The sequence below is a fragment of the Megascapheus bottae genome, chromosome 16, assembly GCF_031878675.1.
Source record: "Megascapheus bottae isolate mThoBot1 chromosome 16, mThoBot2.hap1, whole genome shotgun sequence".
Taxonomy (NCBI): Eukaryota; Metazoa; Chordata; class Mammalia; order Rodentia; family Geomyidae; genus Megascapheus; species Megascapheus bottae.
Genome location: NC_143524.1, coordinates 23,710,516 through 23,727,710, shown reverse-complemented (window position 1 = coordinate 23,727,710; position 17,195 = coordinate 23,710,516). Strand labels below are relative to the sequence as shown.

Here is a 17,195-nt window from a genome sequence, read left to right as displayed (position 1 = left end):
CAGAAATCAGTGAAAAATAGTGAGATCATGGAACATACATATCAGTTTTAAAGTACATATATATGCACACACATACATATACACTTATATATAACATATATAGTATATATATATATATATAATATTTTTTCTTACAGTGACCAAACTTAGATTCTCTGGCTAGCTCGTCTCTCTCCCAATAAAGAAGAAAGTGCCCCGAATGAAGTCTCATATAACTGCAACTTATTTTTCTGCTGAGTTATTATAGAATGTATTTCCCTAGACAATTCAAGTTCAGATCAAATCAATATCCAAGGTCAGTTTCAGTACATTTACTTTTCCTAGGACTGTGCCTTCCACTTGCTCTTGTCTCAGATTCTTCACTCTTCCCAAATGGGGATTCTACAAATAGGGCAACCCAAAGAGTTTGTCATTTTATGGCTAACGACAATGACCCACATTCCCCACAACCAATTTCTTTTTCAACTAAGAAAGTGATAAAGGTAATTGTAATTGTAATTCTTCAGCTAAAGCCAAGAACCATAGTTTTCAGTGACAGCAAGCATCCAAAAGCCATCATAGATTTTGTCAATTAAAGAAAACTGAATTCCATAAATACAATTTAAGATCTCCAATCTCTAAGCTCATTCCTGACCATTCTCCAAAATTATAAATTTTGAAAATGTATGAAGAATCATCTGTAATATAAGATTCTGCACAAGCAAGCTCAGTCTGTAACAGAAAGAAAAACAATAGCAAGATGACAAGACAGAAGCAGAACTTACCCAGGAAATTCAGACTCATAAGCACAATAGGATAGAAACTACTCTCACTTTCTAGGACTAAGATGAACCCAAGGTGGGCTCCAGTGGCTCACAGTAGCTGAAATCCTAGCTACTGAGGAGGCCATGATCTGAGAATTGAGATTTAAAGCAGCCCAGTTAGGAAAATCCATGTGATTCTTTATCACCAATTAACCAAAAAATGCCAGAAGGGTGGCTGTACTCAAGTGATAGAACACCAGCATTGAGGGAAAACACTAAGGCACAGTTTCCAGGCATGGAGTCCAAGCCCCAGCGCTGGCACACGCACGCACACACACACACACACACACACACACACACACACACACGCACGCACACCTGAAGAAGAATTCAACAGCTACAGTCCTGTTATCGCAAGACTATTTATAAACAAATAGATGTATTAGATTTTGAACACATTTCTGAAACTGTTAGCCAGGATGGGGCAGTGCTAGGAATGTATTTTAAAGTACTGGTCTTGATCACCCAGTCACATAAAGAAACCATATGATACTTGAGAGACAGAATACGAGAAATTTTTCATGCTTAAAATTATGTTTTTAATATAGCAGCTCTAGGAAGAACATGGAAAAATACTGAAACTTCTAAGGCAGTCTTACCCACTGAGGAATGAAGAATAACCTGGAGCTAAAATTGGTCAAGTAGAAAATTCTGTTGAAAATGAAAGGGAAAAAAAATGTAACACCAACGTTGAGTGTACAAAAGAAGTCAGAGATTCTGAAATAAGCCAATAGTCACTACATCTCAATTCCTTACTTGGCGATTACCAAGGGCTGATAGCAGAGAAGGTCTGGATCCTGCCTGGAAATACTCAGTCCATCCTAGAAATATGAGTGCTGAAGAAGAGAAGCCACCTTTCCCTGAGGTCCTCTTAACACTTAGTTGGTGCTCCCTGCCTACTCGTTAAACAAACCAGGGGATCTCCATGAATTCCTCTTGCCTCCACATTTTCACTCACTTGCCTCAGCGGCAAAACCACCAGAAACATTCAGTCAGGGCAAGCTCCGTCTCTGACCTCAGTCTGTCCCCCGTCAGGCTCCATTAACTTTCACAAGTCCTGACAGCTCTCACGTTAATACTCACACTTGCTGAAGGAGCCACACAGCAGGTTCAGACTGCTACCTTCTCCTCTGAAACTCATGCATTAGGGTTTCTTCCATGCTTGCAATGGGAAACCAAGTCTAAGAAATATTAAACACAGAAAACTATATTACAATGATATCAAGACTGAGCCAGAAAGCCAGGAGAATGCAGGAAATGCTGGGTGAGAGTCTGAGAGTAGGAATTCTGCTGCAGGAATTAGTGTTAGAAGCCATAACTAAAAAGCTCCTGGCCCTTCCTCAACTTCCTTCATTAAAAAAAAGGAGTCCCAGGAGTCACCAGATATGTTATACACTTAAGAAAAATAGATGAAAACATTGTCTTATCAGACATGGGCTCGTGTATGTCACTTGAGCTCATAGGGATATGCGACTATAGGACAATCAGACCATAGGACCCACTTATGAATTCTGTCACTTATTTCCAGTGACACTCAAATTCAAAACATACTATTTAACCTTGATAAGATCCATCAGGACAAATAAAAAAGGAATGACCATAGATCTTACAAAGTGGATATTAAAATTAGCCATGTCAGGAAGGACTTAATAAAATAATTGATATACAAAATATGATGATGGTTAAAATTTACTCATTTTATCCTTTATTTCACGCTGTAACTTCACTCAGGATTAAGGACCCACTTTGAAAGCGTATTCAATATGTATGTTTACCAAACTAGAAGTATCAAATGACAAAAATCTATGATGAACTAAAGAACGATGTGCTGCCTTTCCCCCCTGCAAAGCCTTTAAAAACCAACTGAGAAAAAGGTGTTCCTTCTAGCAATAATTGTAAAATTAAGTGGCAATTATTCTACAAAATAACTAAAGAAACAAATGCAAATACACCATTAAATATGATGACAATCAAATTAAACAAAAATAACACAAGGCATAAAGGCCATATCTCTTTAACAGAAATAATTGTAGAGGCTTTTATTTTCTTCCCCTCCTTAACCTTGAAGATAGGAATGGAAATCCTTCCATAAAAACTATAGCTACTTTTTTGTGTGCAGAAAGAATGTTCAAGCTGCACAAATGTAAGTTGCCAGTGTGCAGGGGAGGGGCCACAGAAGCAGAAATGGAGGGTTGACAGTGGAAATAAAATCTCTCCTTTAACTGCACCACTGGGGCTAGATGAAAATGGTCTTCCAGAACTTGATTAAAACTAAATTGAAAAAGAACATATTTGGCTAATATTACATTAGACTAAAATATAGAAATGAACCCTAATACTCTGGAAATCTAATAAGAAAAAGCCATCTCAATTTCCAAACTTTCAAAGCATCTTCTTTAAATGCATCACAGATCAATTTACATGGTACTTCTGCCAATAAGCAAAACCAAATCATAGGTTCCAGTTGGCTTATATTGGAAAGTGTGAGAGGAAATACTAGAAAATGCAATTACTGCAAACAAACTCCATTTTCTCCCCTCTGAAGGGAATTTCAGGGAATATTTTATTGCCATCAAATAATATTTCAGAAGGCATCAATACACAATTCTATTTTCTTTCCAGGGTCCCCACTCCCTGTATAATCTAATCCACTCCACAGATGATCTTGAAATTTTAGGAAGTGCCTACGAAAGGGGATATTACTTTGCACATGTGTCCCATGTCAATTTGAATAATTCGTACTCTGGACAGGAAGCTGCACAGAAGAAAATTTAGGATCCAAATAAAACGGACTCTTCTCATTTTCTAAGTCAAAATTTTAGTGGAGCATTTTGAAAATAAAATTTAAGAGAAACCTCTCAGGAAAGGTTATTTTGATCAATAGTGACAGTGATGAGATAGAAAGAATGGAGACCACAGCTATTTCTTCTGTGTCTGCTTTTCCTTGCCTGTCAACTGGCAACCAGTTTTACTAATGAGAACCTCACTTAACTAGAGCTACTAAGGACTTTCTGTTGGTGTGAAGGCATGAAGTCTCCTTCAGGTAAAGTGTGGTTCCATTGTACTCATGTGGTTCCATGAGTCTTGCTGAAAAATAGCCTGGTAGCCTATGCCACAGCCTTCTGTAATGATAAAGTTTAGAATACATAGTGGAATTCTGTAGCACACAAGGACTCCTGGAAAGTTCCATATAGTACTTGAAGCCCAAGGCTCCTGGGCATAGAAAAGGAAGTCCAGATCCTCTTTCCTGATTCAAATGCCTCTTAAGGCTGCTTATAGCTCAAGTGATAAATTTACTATTACTTCTTAAGTCCATGTTTTAGCATGAGTACTATACATTAGGCATCAGGTGTTCTTTAAAGGTCTCCTTTTCAATAATTCAACTAAACATTTGAAGACAGAACAAAGATGGAGTGCAGAACATTGTTCCCAGTAACACAGTAACATAAGCAAACAAACAGGACTTGTTCTGTGCAGGTCTCTTTCCCTTTCAGATAAATACACTCATTTTTACCTTAAATGGTTTGGTACAACACATATCACTTTCTGTCCTTTATCAGGCATACCTCTATCCTCTGACAAAACATAGATTTTTTTCCCCCTGATTTTTTGGTTGACTTATGTTATAGGCTGCATATGTCTCCCCAAAATTCATCTCAGCCTCAGTACCTTCATATCTAGAGGCAGGGTCTTAAGAGAGGTGATAAAGTTGAAGGGAAGCCATTAGCATGGGGCCTAATCCAATCTCATTGGAGTGTGAAGAAACATGGCCTAACAGCCTTCAGGGTTCAAATGCACATTGAAAGGCCATGTGAGGACACAGAAAGACGATAGCCATCCGAAAGCCTAGGGAAAGAACCCTCAGGAGAAATCTGAGGTCTTGACCTTGATTTCTAGCCTCCAGAACTATGAGAAAATAAGTGTCAGTTGTGTGAGCCACCCAACCTGGTATCTTGCTATGGTAGACCTAGCAAATTCACACACCCTTATAGAAGCATTTGCTTAATGCTTCCTGCACTGAAGCCGGGGTGATCAACCACACACACATCTGATCGCATATACACACATGTCCACCTACTAGGAAACCTTTTTGAGTTCTCTGGCATCACCTGCCAACAAAAAGCCAAACTCCCTCAAGTGGAATATAGAACTCTTCATGATATGGCCCCTATACATCACTCCTCGACTCACATCTTGAGCTCTAAGCTTGCCAAGTACTTGCAGCTCACAGGAGAATTTGTCTATAGGTTTCATTCTATCCAACTGAGGACCTTCAGAAAGTCCTGCTATTTTCTATTCACTTGTGTGTTCACATCAGGCTTCAATAATTAGCTATCAAAATGACTGGATGAATGAATAAATTATTCCATTCTGCTAAGAATCACACAGATATGAGTAGTTTGTATCTCCATTTCATATTCTGCATGTCTTTATTACATTATAAATCCTATATATTAAATTTTTCTAGGGTATTATCAATGCTATACATCCTGAGCTGTTGCGTTTATTTACTCATGAAATAATAAATCTGATCTCTTTTCCAAGAATGGTGCTTGTTTTCTATTTTCCTTATTTATTATTTTAAAAAATTGAGACAAGGTCTTGCGCAAACTGCCCTTAAACTCCTCTTTCTTTCAATCCTCTGAGCACTGAGATTACAGATGTAAGTCACTATGCTCAGCAAAATCTGATTATAAAAATAAGTCATAAGGGAAAATTCAAATTCTGTGTTGCCCCAAGGGGCAAAGAGATTTGCTAATGTATACTAAAGACACAATTTTGTTAAAGGACGAATGTTTAACTGAATAAATAAAATTTACATATCTCCCCCAAATGTGTTACTATTTCCAAAGAGAAAAATAAAATATTGTTTTATGTTTAACATTGCTCACTAAAGTGTTGGGTTTTTTTTTCTAGGCTTTGTCCCCAGGATTCAGACTCAATAGAAGGAGTTAATGGAATGGTCGTTCATTATATGAAGACAGTGTATTTCTTTGCTGGATCTCTTCATCAGAAAGTTTCACCAAAATCCTCTCAGGCAGTTCGCTACTGTTTTGACAGCTGGTTTTGTAGAGACTACTGTTTATAAATGAGCCTATGGCCCAAGCCCACACAGGACAATCCTGTGTATCTTCTCAGGCCCTCAAGTCACTGGGTCACATGAAAGAATCCATTCTAATTTATGTGCTGGGTGAGCTCTTTCCTTTTGCTTCCAACGGGGGGGGGGGGGGGTGGGGAATCAAGGAACAGCAGGGTGCTACTAACCTCTTATCTTTTAATTCCAGCCTTTTTGAAATTCGAACCTTGCAAAGTCTTCATAGATCAGAATCATTCCTCCTATAGACTGGGAAACTGAGACATACTGACAACATAACTCTTGTAAGGTCACCCAGTGACTTAGCTGTGAGACAGAATACCTGATTTTGCAGACTAAGCTTCTACTCTTTCACTACATCACACCATGATCAAGATAACTTCTTCTACTTTTTCTTTCTTCTCTTTTCTTTCTTTTGGTCAGTGTGGGGTGTGAAATCAGGGTGTTGATGCTGTCCTTAAGATTTCTTACTCAAGGATAGCATGCTACCACTTTGAGCCATAGCTCTACTTCCCTTTTCTGATAGTTAACTGGAGGTAAGAGCCTCATGGGCTTTCCTGCCTGGATTGGCTTTGAACCATGATCATCAGATCTCAGCCTCCTGGGTAGTTAGGAAGGATTACAGGTATGAGCCACCAGTGCCCAGCAAAGTTATTTTTCTTAATCACAGATAAATTATAGAATTTGCTTTTCAGATCAGAAAATTTTAGATCAAAGAAACAAAGTAGCTTTTCTGAAGGCCATGCCTGTGATTATGAAAGCCGATTCTTAAATCTACCACCAACTTCTCGTATCCTCCAGAAACCCATGAGGCGCATACACAATCACTCCTTCGTCATATTTCATAGAACCTGTGGAGTGCTCTGATTTCATCTTTAAGCTACTCTCTCTGTTATTGTTTGATCTGAGATGATCTCTGAAGGCTAATGTTTTGGGGACCTAATTACCAGAGAATGAGCTTTGGGGAAGTGATTGGATTCTGAGGGTTCAGACAATTGAGTAAGGTGTCTTTCAGAAGAATCCGTATTTTTCTCTCTGTCCCTCCCTTGAGCAATAAGAAATAAAGATATGTAAGAAACAGATCTGTACTTGTGTGTAGCAGAATGGAAGAGGGCAGGAAGCCCACCCCTTTCCACACTGAGAGGTTCAAAACAGTGTAGCACAATCTTAGTTTTCATGAAAGCGCTCAGATGAAACAATCATCTACAGTGAATAGCTGAAATCTTTTCAAACCCCCTTATGTTCAAAAATCTTTCTACAGTGTGTTTCCTCAACTTTGTGCCTTAGTGAGAAAAGTCTATTAAAGGCCCAGTATTGAAATAACCATGGTGAAGAAAAATACATATGGCAGAGTTGGACAGGTCTGTTCCTAGAAAACCATTTGCAGAGTCCTGTGATTTAAAGCTAATGCACAAGATTATTTTCTGGGACTTTAAGATTTGCTATAACACAATGATTTAACTCAAAGGTCAAACAAGAAGCAAACAGACTGACAATCAGTCCTGTGAGGGTTGTGTGGCCTGTTGGCAGAGCCCCCAGAGTCCTATGGAAGATGTCTTCATGACTAAACTCTGCTACTTGTTTCCAGTATTCTAGTCTGTGGTCATTCCAATGATTTTTCAGAACCTGTTCATGAAACCTCAGTCATGTGGAGGCCTTAATGAAATTTTTCTCTCAGCTCTAGAAGATGGCCAGGGCAATGACTTACAAGAAGTTGTAAAATCCTATTATCTTGGTTCTGAAACATGTAGTTTTTATTTGCATGGTGTGTCAAAGGAGAGAATACAGGGAAAACATCGTACATAAAAAAAAAAAATTGTGAAGGCTGGGCACTGGTGGTTCACACCTGTAACCCTAGCTACTCAGGTGGTTCTAAGCCAGCCAGGTGAGATTCTTATCTCACTTAACTACCAGAAAAGCAGAAGTGCAGCTGTGGCTCAATGTGGTAGAGTGCTAACCTTGAGCAAAAGATTTTAGGGACAGCACTCAAGCTTTGAGTTCAAGCCCCAGGATTGGCAAAAGAAAGAAAAGATTACAAAGAAGGTTGAGTGAAAAACACAATTGAAAATGAGTTTACCATGTGTAAAGACACATTAAGTCTGGGGACAAAGGACAGAGTTCTGGGTCATAACAACTGGTAGTTAGGTTCCTTAAAACCTTAGAACACAATTGGAAAATTATTATTCCAGAACTTGAATTGTATATAATTACCATCATCTTACCTTGTAATCTGGTATATTATATATACATTTATTTATTTGAAAGGGAAAGGGAAGGGGGAAACAAGAGGAGGGGAGAGGTAAAGGGAGGGAAACGGGGATAAAACATGAGAAGGGGTATTAATGTGTGTGAAGTAATGCTCCTTCTATCTGGTGAATATAATTGTAAGCCCTTTATTAATTATAATAAAAATATTTTAAAAAGCCACTTTGATGATTATAATCCATATAATTCAGAGTTCCTGTAGACAAATTGGGGAAATGGTCCTCCTTTTCCATTGTCCTGCTATATCTGAAACCTTGACAATCACCTTTCATCCTTTAGAATAAAGTGAACATCTGAGATTAAGTGAGAAAAATTGTGGGGAAAAAGACCCAAATCTAGATTTCTGATGATACTACTGAACCCTTAAATAACTAGACCCTGGAAAATGCATTATCCTGGAGTCCTTGTTATATAAGGAAATAAATCCTGTGTTGTTGAAGCCATTTTGTTTCTTAAAGCCAGAAGATTCCTAAATTATTTAATTAATAATGTTTCACTGAACAAATACCTGTGTGTCTGCTATTATTTACCACAAAACAATATGGTAGGAGATCCTAACTTGATCTACTGCCTCTGGAAAAGATGCTCAGAGCCCTTCGAACAAAAATGATTTGTACTTTTCACCAGATCTGTTATAAAACATCTCGCATATTAACTTACTTAGTCTTTACAGAAACTTCATAAATTAAGAATTATTAACCTCTTCTACAGAGGTTTAGGCAAATAAAGTCTACAAGGTTCATGATGAATGCAGAAGAGGATGATGGCATGTTGAAAGATACTGAAAAGGATGCGAAATTCATTCCCAAACTCAGCAGACCATATTATTGTGAACAAGAACATGGCAGTGACTTGGCTTCATGAGAACTCATTGAAGTTCCAATTGAAATGTAAGGTTATATCAGTAGAGAATATGATTCAACAGGACTAAATTAGATTCTAAAGGGTTGAATCTTTAAGTACTCCATAGGAAATGGTGAGAAGCTGTGATGTTTAAGAGATAGCATCCTGAAGCCAGTAAAACATGAGCTGAGCTGCCTATGATTTGAGGAAGATAATGAGATGAATTAAAATGACTGGTTTCTCATAATCTATTAATTCCTGTCTAAGTAAATATTCAAAAAGATTCAAAAGCTAACTCCCATCAGACTGGTTATAAAATTAGAATTCTTCATGGACTTAATTTGCTTCCTATATCCATCCCATAATTATAAACATTATAAACATATACTTTTTAGTGTTCTTAATAGCCTGGTTCATTTATTACCCTCAACTTATCTCAAAGACATGCCAGACACCTCCTGGAACAGACATGGAACAGCCTCCTATATGAAAGGAACTTCAAACATCTCACCAAGTCAAAGTCATAGTTATTTGAGATTCTAATAGAAATACTTCCAAGTCTGGTTTGTTCATAGGAAGTTAAAATATAAGGTGGATATGATCTCACTATTACAGTTTTCTATCTACCATAGTCAAAGGGTGTGAATGTAACCAAAATGAAGGATACTAAATCAAGAAACACATGGTATGTACATTCTCATCCAACAGTATACAGACATTGCTAACCAATCAAAAGTTTTCCCATTGAAACTGGATATAGCATAAAGATCCTTCTCAACAAAGTGCTTCAAGGATTTACTTTCAGTCCATCAGATGTGGCCATTGTGATGGACTTTTTCTGTCATACTTGCACTGAAACACTCTCCACAGTGAACATAGAAATTAAGGTTGTTCTCATCTAGAAGAAAAGTACATGGGGAAAATATAGTGTGTATTCATTTTCCCAACACTCTTTTGTTCCTCCATATCTTGTTTTATTCGCTCCTTGTTTCTTGTGCATAATCCTAGCTACTCACGAGGCTGAGATTGAGAATCACAGTTCAAAGTCAGCAGGGGCAAAAAATTCCATGTCCAATAAACTACTCAGAAAAAAAAGCCAGAAATAGCTCAGTGGCTCAAGTTGTAGAGAACTAGCCTTGAGCACAAAGAGGCCCAGTGCCCAAGCCCAGAGTTCAAGCCCCAGGAGTAGCACAATAAAAGGGGAAAGCACTTAGCTGAAGGCTTGATTTCATTTAATTTTCTTTTACTGGTTTGATTGAAAGGTTAAATTTCTCCCTAACATGAATATTAAACTGAGAGGAGACCATGAAGCATGGGAACCAAAATAGTTAATTAGTAAAATCACCAAGGCTGGTAGCAAGAAGCAGGAGGCACGCCTTAGGAAGCTGCCCGTTTTTCTTGTAATAAAGAAAATAAAGACAGTAATTCCAAGAACATTTATTAACCCCTCAGTATGGGTAATAGCCATCAGATGTGGGTCTGTCAGTCTTACATTAACATAAGCTACTGCATTTTGGTGTTCAACAGCGTAGTAATACCCATGACACTGTAAATAAATGCTAAGGCTGGAATTTTGAGAACCAAACCCTGTGTCTACCAAATGCTTTTCAAAGAATTTCATTATCAATGGTTACTCCAAAGAAATTCATTTATGTAACAAAAAAAGAGGAATGAATGAATGAATAAAAAGGAAAAAAGACGGGGCTGGGAGTTTGGCCTAGTGGTAAGAGTGCTTGCCTAGCATGCATGGAGACCTGGGTTCGATTCCTCAGCACCCCACATACATAGAAAAAGCCAGAAGTGGTTCTGTGGCTCAAGTGGTAGAGCACTAGCCTTGAGAAAGCCCAAGGACAGTGCTCAGGCCCTGAGCTCAAGCCACAGGACTGGCCAAAAAAAAAAAAAGGGGGGGGGGGAAGAAAGAAACCAGGGATGGCATTCAACTGAGTGAGTACTTTCTTAATTCATTTCAATATCATCTTTACCAATCACCAGCAATTTTTACAGTGGGCAGAAACACAAAAAGAGACTTCTTGTATTTTGTCTGTATTCACGATTCTATATTGGAGTATAACGTAAAATAATGGTATAGTGATTTAGAAAAAAAAAGGAAAGCTGTATAACAGTCAAGACACGCCAACCAATTTTAAATTGAATTACACAGCCTGCTAATCTTTATGATGGGATAAAATTCCTTTCAACATTATGCATTCTGTGTGTTTTCCTCACACTTCCTAAGCTACTACCACATGAGCTCCTCCCTATCACTCACCCTCCCACCCCCACACATGCACTCCCCAGGAGATGGCCTGTCTTCCACCCCAAAAAGCATTGTTCCTGTTGACTAGGAAAGCAATGGAATGGCTCTGTGCAAGACTTCATCTGTTTATATAGATATTATTAGTTGGTGTGTATGTATATAGATATTATTAGTTGGTGTGTATCTACATTCCACACCAGGACATAACAAAAACAAGTACACATTTTCTACAAAAGGCAAATTCAAACATATATACATGGTTTTATTTTACTTTCTATTTTTTTCTTTTTTTTTTGCCAGTCCTGGGGCTTGAACTCAGGGCCTAGGCACTGCCACTGAGCTAGTGCTCTACCATTTGAACCACAGCACCACTTCTGGCTTTTTCTATTTATGTGATACTAAGGAATCAAACCCAGGGCTTCATTCATGGTAGGCAAGCACTCTACCACAAAGCCACATTCCCAGCCCTTTGTTTTATTTTAAAGTTCAATGTATGGAACACTGTATATAGGGTATACTGGATGAAACAACTACAACAGAAATTCTGAACTGTCCAAGTGTGATGATAACTATGGAGCATAAGCCTGGGATATTCTTGCCCAGTATGTGTCTTTCTTCCCTTATGTGAGAAGTGATGGAAAAGATCATTCATGAAAAAGAAAAGTCTTAATCTGTGAGCAGGCACAATCCCAAACTTCAAGACATAAGAAGGAAGAAATAATGGCAAGAGCATTCAAGACAAGATATTTTTTTGATTGTTTCTCCTTCTGTCACAGGAAAGGGATGCGCTATGACTTCCTAATACTTCCTAAGATTCAAGTTCCTTAAACCTTACACATTGATACCTTCCACTATGGAATATTAATAACCGTATGGTGCATTTTCACTTGATTAGAATAAAAATGAAAGATATATCCATGTACACTGACTTATGAGCAATAAATTCATGCTCACTATCACCTGTATTTAGGACTTGGAAAACATTTCTCAGGCAAGCAAAGAGCTTACATGTGAATCCCAGTTTAATCGTATGACTCAGTGATAACTTAGAATTACTAAGGAAGACACTCGCAAACTAGAAGCTACAAAACAACTACTGAGACTCCTCCAAGGTGTCTTCTTAGGGTGTTTCTGGATAGCTGATATCACTCTTAACTGGGAGTCTCCAGTCTCTTTTCCCCACATACTGGCTGCCACCCAAAAGTGCCCCAACATTGAAAGGCCATCCCTAACAGACTTTTGTTCTCTGTACCACTGTCCAAGAGACAATTGGATCATCCCAAGCCAGTGAAATCCTAAGAAATCTAAAAAAGAGCAGGGAGGGAAATGGGGACCAAGACATGTGAAAGGGTATCAATGTATGGGAATTAATGCACCATCTATCTGGCAAATATCATGTAACCCTTCTATTAATTACAATAAAAATATATGGAAAAAAAGAAATCTAAAAAAGACTGTGCTCAGTTTGCTTCATGAACATCTTTACATTCCTACTTATGAAAAAATAAATCCAAATAGAAGTGTGATAAATATAAGAAATCGTAATGAAGAAGAGAAAGATTTTCTCCTCCCCCCTCCAAATAAAAGGAGAGCTAAGGTCTAATCATTGCATCTATGTTGAAAGTCAAAATTGTGATGCTACTGTAGAAAACCAGCCACAGCACACACATCTGTGGGCTTAGAGATACATGGTTATTCAAATATATGATTATCATGGAGTAACGAAATACATTTCAGGCTCCATCACACTGAAGAAGAGAGCACTAATTAGAGCTTCAGCTACACATAGTTGTGAATGCTGAAGACATACCTGTTCACCACCCCTCAAAACCTACACAAGCATAGCTCTAAAATGCCTTTTGTTTCTGCCTTTCTATAGTAAAATCATCATCACACACACACGCACCCCTGTTGTTTCCATTTCTTGGAGTTCATTTCAATAAGCATCCTTTTATATAGTCATGTGCACATGGCCACTGAGCTATTTTCCTCATTTGTAATAACTGGGATATTCTTAGCAGAAGATCACAATAGCTCGATAGCTATGTGTATCTGGCTATGTAAAATGATGCTAAAACAATTTTGTCAACATTTTACAGAGGAATCAAAGCCAAAGGCAGAATGTTTTAGTGAAATGTCTCTCCTCAGAGCCAATATCAACCTCCTCAAAATACCAAGAGAGTTCCCTGACCATCCTTATTTCCAAAGGAGAAAAGCACAAAAGCAGAGGATAATTAAGGTCCATGGAAGTGACAGGAAAAAGAGAAACAGCACAATTGTATTATACATCTTCATCCTGATGTTACAAGAAGAACTGTTATATTTCTCTGCTTCTGAAAGTTGAGTCAATAATAATAATAAAAAGAACACTGGGGAGAGATTCAATTCCATAATGCATACAAAATTTACCAGAATACCATCTAAAATTGTTTTTGATCAATAATCTATGTTATAGTTAGCTGCTTTATGAATTATTCACTTTAGATGTACTAAATGGAGCTTTAAAACAAAACCCAGCTGGGTGCTGGTGGCTCACACCTGTAATCCTAGCTACTCAGGAGGCTGAGATCTGAGGAGCACAGTTTGGTTCAAAGGCAGCCTGGGCATGCAAGTCCCTTGAGATGCTCATCTACAATTAACCACTAGAAAACCAGAAGTAGCACTTTCACACAATATAATTCATTTATGGAACATCATTTTAAAAAGCCTCTCATTTCCAAATAGAGACATTTTGATGGAATGAATTTTTGTAATTATGCATATTTTGTAGGTTATTGCAAATACTAAAATCAAATACCCCCCTAAATAATAACTGTTTCAAAATACTGTACATAAAGATAACATATAAAATAGTATCTAAAGGCCATAAAGTGCCAAAAAATACTGCTGTCAGAACATTAGCCAAAGATAGTCAATAAAATGTAGGGGAAAAAGGCAAACAAAAAATGATCATTTGGAAGAAAAATCAAAAGAGAAGCTTGAAGGTTGTTGGGTATTGCTAAGTTTCTGACTATTCAAGAGTATCTGTTGTAGAGGTGAGTGGAGCTGCCTGGTATTCATGCATCCACAGGGCCAAGAAACACTTCTTTATCCTGTACAAAAGCATCTTATAGAAAAGCAGTAGTCCTGGGCCAGGAATAACATTCTACATAAATTCTACAATATTTTAAGCAAAATGAAAAATTATCCCCTACTCTTTTCCTCACACAATAAAACAGAAAAAAAGAAAAGTGTGTGTGTATGTGTGGTGGTGGGTGTGGGGACCAAGAATACAATGTGGTCATATAATTGGACATTCTGAATGGAATCTATGTGGGCCAAACTTCAAATGTCCCTATCGAGTCACATACCGCCAAGTTTCCCTAAGGACTAACTTAGCCAGGCCAGAAGAATATGGGCTATGTGAATGTTCAAGCTTCTAGGACCACCAGACCTGTTAACAAAACACTTCGCATGGCACTATTAGCTTGCAGTCCAGGAACCTTCCATCTACCCTATTTTATTTGGCATTTTGTTACTTAAATCACGAATGTCTGTAATTCATTAGGGTACCAGGCAGTTCCTTTTAGAGCCAACAAATATATTGGTTAAGTTCTTAATGTAAACATATATTTCAATATTTTCAAGTTCAATGTGAGAACTAGAAACAAGTCACCTACAACTTGGCTCCATCCCACTGCCTCTTCTGCCCATGATCTCCCAGTCTTCCCATTCCTCTGTCTCAGAGGAGCCCAGGACTGAGAGCAGACACAGCCTCTCCCAGAGCTACAAGATCCACAGGACACTGTACCATCTGTAGCTGCTGATCAAGAAAACTTCCTAGTGAATTTACTGGAAGGATTAAGGGAGATAACAAAGTATCTCCTTGAATAACCACCTGGTACATTCTTGTCATTTAATGTTCAGAAATTCTCATACCTATGATTTAGAAATCTAAGGAAAAAATTTTGATTTTATAAGACCTACTTTCTATCATGACATCCCCTCCCCCATCCTTCATGTAAGAAAGGAAGGAAGAAACAGTATTTTGATTTAGATAGATTTTATTGGATTTGGGGAAGCAATGCATGAAGACAAAGGCCCTTAGGGGCTGTGAGTTTGGCCTAGTGGTAGAGTGCTTGCCTAGTATGTACGAAGACGCAGGTTCCATTTCTCAGTACCATATACATAGAAAAAGCCAGAAGTGGTGCTGTGGCTAAAGTGGTAGAGTAGAGCTTTGACGATACTCAGGCCCTGAGTTCAAGCCCTAAGACCAGCAAAAAAAAGAGACAGGTCCTTGAATAGAAAACATAGGTACTATAAAGAACATTATTAGCAAAGTTTTAGATGAGTTTATAGGTGATATAATATTAGAATCATCAACTTAACCTTGATTTCTTAATTTTGATCATTGAGTTTAATGAATATCTGCATTCTTAGGAAAGAAACACTGGACTATTTAGGGCAAATGGACATGATTGCTCTCAGATGTTTCCAACAAAGAATACAGAGAATGGGGAAATGGAGACAGGCACAAGAAAGAAGGGAACATAGAGGGAAGGAAGAGGGAGAGAAAAGGACAGAGAGAATAAAACAAATGTAAATAAAGCATTAACAGTTGGGGAATCTAGCCTGGCCCTGCTGATTGAGGTCTGTAACCCTAGCTACTCAGGGGGCTGTGATCTGAAAATTGCAATTCAAAGTCAGACCAGCTAGACAAATTTGAAATATTTTTATGAACAATTTACCAGAAAAAAGCTGAAAGTGTTCATGAGTTCAGGTTTTGAACAAAAAAGCCAAGTAAGCAAGAAAGTGTGAGATACTGAGTTCAAGCCTTGGAACTAGAACAAGAAGGAAGAGAGGGACGCAGGGAAGAAAAGAGAGAAAGAAAGTGAATGAAAGAAAGGGAAAGAAAGAAAGAACAAAGAAAGAAAGAACAAAGAAAGAGAAAGAAGAATGAAAGAAAGGGAGAGAGAAAAAGTAAAAAAAAAAGAAAGAAAAGAGAAGAGAGAAGTAGAAAAGAAAATGAAAAACAGTTGGGGACTCTGGCTGAAGGATTTAAGGGAGTTGATGAATCTATTATTCTTGCAACCTTTCTGATACATGAAAGTATTTCAAAATAAATATAAGGAGTATAAAGTGCTCACTTCCACAGCACGTATACTAAAATTAGAATGATACAGAGAAGATTAACATGGACCCTGTGCAAGGATGATACACAAATTCATGAATCATTCCATATTTTTCATAAACTGCTTTGTTTAATAGCAACTCCTTTGGACAACTACTTAAAAACAATAATAAAAGAACTATAGAAATGTTATCTAAACACATGAATTAAGCATGCCTGTTGTAATCCCAGCTACTGGAGGGGGACAGGGTACTAGTTGTAGGAGAATCTGGAGTTCTAGGCCATTCTCCACAAAGGTGGGGGTAAGATCCTGTCTCCAAAACAAAATAAAAACAAAGGGGCTGATTAATGGTTCAAGTGATAAAGTGCACACACACATACACACACACACTCCATACACATCACTACTTAGGGACAGACAATAGTACGAAAAGCGCCATTAGATATGTAACATGTCTAACATGAGATCCTTGTCCTTGGTTCTTCTTCACACTTCACTCAGGCCCAAGGCTTGCTTGGGGTGCAAGCAGGAATTGCTGTATTGAATTAAGGATAGGGTGCTCTGATTTTCTCTCCTTTTTACTTTCATCTCTCTCATAGTACTTCAAGTGAGAATATGCAGGAAGAGCTAATGATTTACCATGTATCTCTGATGAACTCTGTATTATTTGCATCATAATATTTTCATTTCTTCCTCTGTACAAAATACCACATTGACAGAAAGGTCAGTTAAGTTCCTATAAGAGATTTTTAATGAAAACAATTATAAATTTAAAATAACTGTGTTTAAAGCATTTAACAGTCACCAGGGTCAAGTGATTA

At 37.8% G+C, this 17,195-nt stretch overlaps 1 protein-coding gene and 1 non-coding gene across 2 annotated transcripts in view; one reads left to right on the top strand and one right to left on the bottom strand.

The window, feature by feature from the left end:
* The window catches only part of Mpped2 (metallophosphoesterase domain containing 2), a 166,801-nt gene that overhangs the window by 84,570 nt on the left and 65,036 nt on the right, over positions 1–17,195 (bottom strand). The gene's annotated exons all lie outside the window — the stretch shown is intronic.
* LOC150053025 (U6 spliceosomal RNA) lies at positions 16,382–16,488 on the top strand. The gene has a single exon (XR_016538190.1). It is a non-coding gene; the product is annotated as a U6 spliceosomal RNA (small nuclear RNA).